This window comes from Dryas octopetala, chromosome 3, assembly GCF_963921425.1.
Source record: "Dryas octopetala chromosome 3, drDryOcto1.1, whole genome shotgun sequence".
Taxonomy (NCBI): domain Eukaryota; kingdom Viridiplantae; phylum Streptophyta; class Magnoliopsida; order Rosales; family Rosaceae; genus Dryas; species Dryas octopetala.
This window is the reverse complement of record NC_141368.1, coordinates 6,573,328-6,579,327: the sequence shown is the minus strand read 5'-3', so window position 1 is coordinate 6,579,327 and position 6,000 is coordinate 6,573,328. Positions and strand designations below refer to the sequence as shown.

The 6,000-nt window shown below is 34.6% G+C and overlaps 1 long non-coding RNA gene across 1 annotated transcript; it reads left to right on the top strand.

The window, feature by feature from the left end:
• The first annotated feature begins 3,974 nt into the window (after nucleotides 1–3,974).
• On the top strand, nucleotides 3,975–5,714 carry LOC147290206 (uncharacterized). Its single transcript, XR_015121428.1, has 3 exons — nucleotides 3,975–4,519; nucleotides 4,736–5,192; nucleotides 5,349–5,714. It is a non-coding gene; the product is annotated as an uncharacterized LOC147290206 (long non-coding RNA).
• Nucleotides 5,715–6,000: the final 286 nt, after the last annotated feature.

The window sequence follows — 6,000 nt, the reverse complement described above, 5'->3', positions numbered from 1 at the left end:
ATTCTGAACAAATGAGTTTGTTATCATTTAGTTTCAAGCTTAATTACTTGAATTTGGTAGAAAATTTAATATACATCATGTCTAATAGATACTTAAGGAGAGACAGGCAGTGGAAAATTTACTTGATCAAAAATTGCATACCAAGAGAGCAGAATCAAAGAAAGAAACAGAATACCATCTGAGCAAAAGATCATTGTCAAAACACATTTCACAATTTAAACAACAATTGGGTCCCTATTTTTATTATCTTTAAATTTAGAACAATATTGATCACCAATTCACCATTAATCCAAACCAACTTCAGGCCCAAATAAAATAAAATAAAGTGTAGAATAATCACCACTTTCATGTTCCACAAAGTAATCAACTAATACAAAAACTGTTGATGAGTAATCTAACGGCTCGAATTGAACATCAAATTTCTCAGTAAAAATTAAGAGGAAATTACAGATTTAGTCTAGTTATTTTATACCTAGTTCAATTTTAGTCCACAATCTTTTTTAAGTTATGTTTTGGTCCATTAATTGCTCCGCTTGTTCAATAAAGGTCCAGATTTGTTTTCTCAAATTTGGCATGTCTTTTACCCTATCAAATCTTATCCAAATTTAGCAAACATATACTTGTTTTAAAGCTATGTATTTCTTCTTTACAACCATATAAAGATCATTCAAATTGGAATTCTAAAACTCAAGATAATTGACCCCAAAGTAGGGTACCCGAAACTGCCAATTTTTCAAACTTCACCCAATCTTAATTCTCTTAGTTTCTAATACTCCAAATTTATTTTAATGACTAAGAAATAATGAAATATAACTTATACTTCAATTATAATTGAAGAAAACACAACTCAAAGGATTTAAAGTCACAAATATGGACCTTTATTGAACAAATGAAACAATTAATGGACTAAAACAGAACTTAAAAAATATCGTGTACCAAAATTGAACTAGATATAAAATAAGTGGACCAAATCTGTAATTTCCTCGAAAATTAATACCAAAATATTCAACTTTATACTGTCTAATTACATTCATCTCCATAGAAGTGAAACAATAATGAATCAAAGTTGTCTATGCCGTAAGCTAAGTCACAGAGTAGCAAAAAAAAAAGTTAGATATACCTTATGTATTTTCTTACCTTATGAATTTTTAGTTGTTAATGAAATACAGTAATGCTACACTTACCACATTTTTATACCACAATTTCATACCATATTACATGGCATTCATACATTGGACATTAAAAATTAAAAAATTAAACCTAAAAAAAAAAAAAGAAATACCCTTCCAGTAATGACACATCAGGTGGAATACAAATGTGGGAAAAAAAATGTGGGACAATTAGCATTGTTGAATGAAATATTTATATAAAAGGCATTGTAGACATTTCACATGCCAAAAGGATTAGAAAAGCTAATTTTACTGTCAGGGTTAAACAAGTAATTCAATCTCCAAAAGAGGTTATTTAGTGAAATTTCCCAACTAATTAATTAAAGGAGGCATAGGTAAACTATAATTGGAAGTGAAATTCGAACAAAACTGAAGAGTATTTTCCGGAAAATTTTATGGGATTGGGTTAATCACCGGAATTCAAGGGGTTTGACAAGTGAATAAATGTTGAGATTAAAAGAATGGCAACATGGGTAATTCTTGTGAGCTTAGGATTATTCCATTAATGATTATTAATATCTAAACTTTAAAATCATAAATCCTTATCATTAATGATTGTGCACATAACATAATTTTTATAAATTTGATTGTCATACTATGAGCCCGTTTGACACTGTTTTTAAAATTGGCAAAAGTGTTTTTAGATTAGTAAAAACGCTTTTAATTACGTATGACAGAAATAAATAAAAGTGTTTTTGGATTATAAAAGTGTTTTTAAGTGATTTTTTGAGAAGCACTTGAATTTTTTATAAAAATTTATATGTGCTTATGAGTTGAAGTGCTTCCAACAAAAACGCTACTGATTATAAGCGCTTATAAAAAGTAGTGTCAAATAGACCTCGATTAAATATGTCATGTAATGTTATGATCACACACAATAATTTCCCTTTTTCATGAATTTTTCCAATAAGCACTCCACCCAAGCACTGACTAGTTAATTATGTCTGAGTTTAGATTTGGCTGTGATTAGGCTTAAGCTCAAGGACTTGTATTGAGTTGTAATGTTTGTTGACCAAAAATAAATTGAGTTGTAATGTTTGAAAGCCACCCAAAGGGCCACAATCTTCTTATTCAAAGTCTAACTTGAGCTCAGCGGATACCCCGTAGATTTGGGTGATATTCAGGCTGAGGCAGGCCGGCCTCATGCCCAAGGTGTAAAGCCTTTTAACGGGCCAGTCTCAGCCCAATTCCCCTATCCATCCTCTCTCCCACTTTTTAATAGGCTGGTTTAGAGAGAGAGAGAGAGAGAGAGAGAGAGAGAGAGGTCATCTGTTCGTTTTTAGAACTGGTTGTAAACTGCACAAAGAGGCATCAGAATTATGACAGTATATCATTATGGGAAGTGAAGAAGGCATAAGAGAGGAGTGACCTACTACTTTATGATGATATTAATGCTAGAGAGAGGACTGAAGAAGGCATCAAGTAATCCATTAACTAACCCAGATCGACTACTCTCTCTACATTTTCATTTTCTCTGAACTCCAGCTTTGGTGCGACTCGTCGGAGGTCCTACATCTCCAGTTCTCGAAGTTTAGTGCAGGAGGAGGTAATCATTCACGTCTTGCCTTTTTGTTTTTATTTTTTTTTATGTATCTTACTCTCTTTGCCTTTTGTTTTGGACCAGACGGCCTCCCCTGTCCTCCAAGTTCTAGGCTCTCTGTTTTTTTCTTCTGTCAGATTTTCTCCTTTTGTTCTTCTAGTTATTTCTCTGTGAATTATAGCATGTTACTCTCTAAACTCTAAAATCATACTTGGATGAGTAAATTATAGCATTTTAAGTCATTGAGTTTGCTTAGAGCATCTCCTTTCCTAAACCTAAAAAATGATATAAAGTAATAAAACAGAACTCTGACCATTTTCCTAAAATCTCCCCAAATTTGAGATTTACCTAAAATTTTTCCAAAATCAAGTTAAATGAATGAGGCTCCCCAAACTCTCCCCAAATCTCAAATAGTCAGATTTTAGACTAAAAACCCAAACAAAAAAAGATTTAGGGAAAATTTCAACTTTAGCATTGGAGAAACCTTCCCCAGATCTGACTTTTTTTCCTAACTTATCTTCAAATTGAAGCAAAAAGGACTGGGTATGCTTTATATTAATTTCTTTGTACTTGAATGCTGCTTTTCTTTTCATTGGGTTTAGTTTGTTGTCTTTCTTTTCGTTGGATATACCAAAAGTTTAGCCTTTTAAGTCATTGAGTTTGCTTATATTACTTTATTAGATTTAAAGACTGTTCAATGTGTATTGAAATAAGTAGATATACGAATAGTTTAGTTTGTTGCCTTTCTTTTCATAATTCATCAATGTGTCTGTACTTAATGTATGAAGTTGGTATTTTTTAACAAGGTAAGCATGGCTGAGGCATCCAAGGGCAAGAAGAATGAAAGACGTTCATGGACAGCAGAGGAGGATGAAGCACTTATTGCATATATGGCAGCACATAAGGACAAGAGTTGGAGAGAAATAGCAAGTAACTTAAACATAGGCCGAAGTCTGCATAGTTGTTGGTCTCGATGGATCAACCACCTCGACCCAAAGCTAAAGAAAGGACCACTAAGTAATGATGAAAAAGATATCATCCATCAATTGCATGACCACTCTTATAAAGATGAAAATGACAAGTGGTCAAAGATAGCCTCCCATGTGATTTCGGAAACCTTTTTACTTATTTTATTAATTGGAATTTAGTAATTTACAATAAATGAGTTTTGACTGTGTGATCCTAGGATGAACACCCAAGAATGTCAAAAATTATTAGGGTCCTATCGAAACTCATTTGACTGTGTGTTCTTTGAATGAGTTTCAATGGGTCCCTAATAATTTTTGACATTCTTAGGCGTTCGTCCTAAGATCACACAGTTCATTGTAAATTACTAAATTCCAATTAATAAAATAAATAAAAGTTTTACGAAATTACATGAAAGGCTATCTTGGACCACTTGTCCTTTTCATCTTTATAAGTGGTCATGCAATTGATGGATGATATTTTTTTCATCATTACTTAGTGGTCCTTTCTTTAGCTTCGGGTCGAGGTGGTTGATCCATCAAGACCAACAACTACGCAGACTTCGGCCTATGTTTAAGTTACTTGCTATTTCTCTCCAACTCTCGTCCTTATGTGCTGCCATATATGCAATAAGTGCTTCATCCTCCTCTCTTGTCCTGCCCAAGAATGTCAAAAATTATTGGAACACTAAATGGCGGAAACATGAATGCCAAATGTAACTCAAATGGCAACCCGAGCACAGGACTCACCATCCACCAGTGCAACTTAACCCACTTTCAAGTGGAGACCAATTGAACAAATAGGCAGCATGTGCAGAAGTTATATGATGTCTACAAGTAAACAGGTAGAAATATCAACAGAATAATGCTTTTCATAATAAATGGGTTACTTTGTGGAAATTCAAGGCAGTATTGGTTTGGCATTAAATTACTAACTGATCGTTCCATTGCTTTAGAAGTAAAACCTTGTTGCATCTTATTATGGAATCTGATGATAATGGTACAAGGAAAATCATAATCATGGCAAACAATCTGTTCACTTTGTTTTATTTGGTAATCAGTGAAAAATAAACACGACAAATCGCAAGGATTGCTTCCTTCACACACATAAACTCAACAAACTGTGGACCTGGAAGGATCACAGCTCCACTATCATTCCACCAGTCAACAATCTCTGGGGTCTCATCATAAAAGCCTCTGCCATGGATAGTAGGTATAATTGTGGCAATGTTCCTGAGTTTCACCTGGAGTCCTGGGAATTCACCTAAAGTCCTAGGCCAAACATGTAGCCATGATCGTCATCTGCATTTAATTCAGGCATCTTGAAAGATGGCTCGGAGTTGCTCTTGCTCGATGAGTCGTTCAACTGGACCACATTTGTCGCTAAGCAGAGTAAGGGCCAGCAAGTGCACAAACCTCTTCTACAATTGAGGATGGTGGTGGTGGTGGTGTTGGTTATCCAGCCAAATACCATGCTAAGCGAAAACTAGCTCTCACAGGGCTGGTAGCAGAACCCAGGTAAAAGTCTTCATGGTGGCCTTTGTGCAGATATTCGGGAATCATACATTCATAACTCTAACTTTGTGCAGATATTAGGGAATCATACATTCATAACTCTTAACTTTTGTGCAGATATTCGGGAATCATACATTCATAACTCTAACTTTTGTGCAGATATTACGGAATCATGATTCATGGCCAACAGAAATTCTCAAATGTTGAGGTATCAGCTTTCTTCTTCCCAATGAATCGTCCGACAAAAGCAAAGGGAAGGCTAGTGCATCGTCCCGCAATGGCAAGGCAAGTGAAAAGCTGTGCATCGTCCCGCAAAGACTGCTTTTCACAGCTGTCCATAACAGAGAGGAAACTAAGCATCAAGGCAACAACAAGCAAGACAAACCAACTTTGAGGCTACAAAGTTCAAATAATATTGAGGAAACTATTGTCAAGGTCTCAAGCTTATGAGACAAGAATTGGCAGATAATGATCTGATGCTACCATTAATCATTATGAGCCACAATGCAATTTTTATCATGGAAACGAGTTAGGCAACCAATTTGATTAGTGGAAGTGGGCCGAAGCCCAATGCAAATGGCCCATTGCTTTTACGTTTCCCCTTTTTGAGTACTTTGGAGGCCCATTAAACTTACACAATTTATTTTATTTTTTACATTATTATGACTCTCGAATCATTCTGCAGACTATGGGGGATACAAAAGAAATAATATCAGAACATCAAAGTTTTACTCAAATTTTAGTCATAAGATGATGTAACAGATGAAGCATCGATCAGTATAGTTGTATTTGTTAGAAATTGATGAAATCT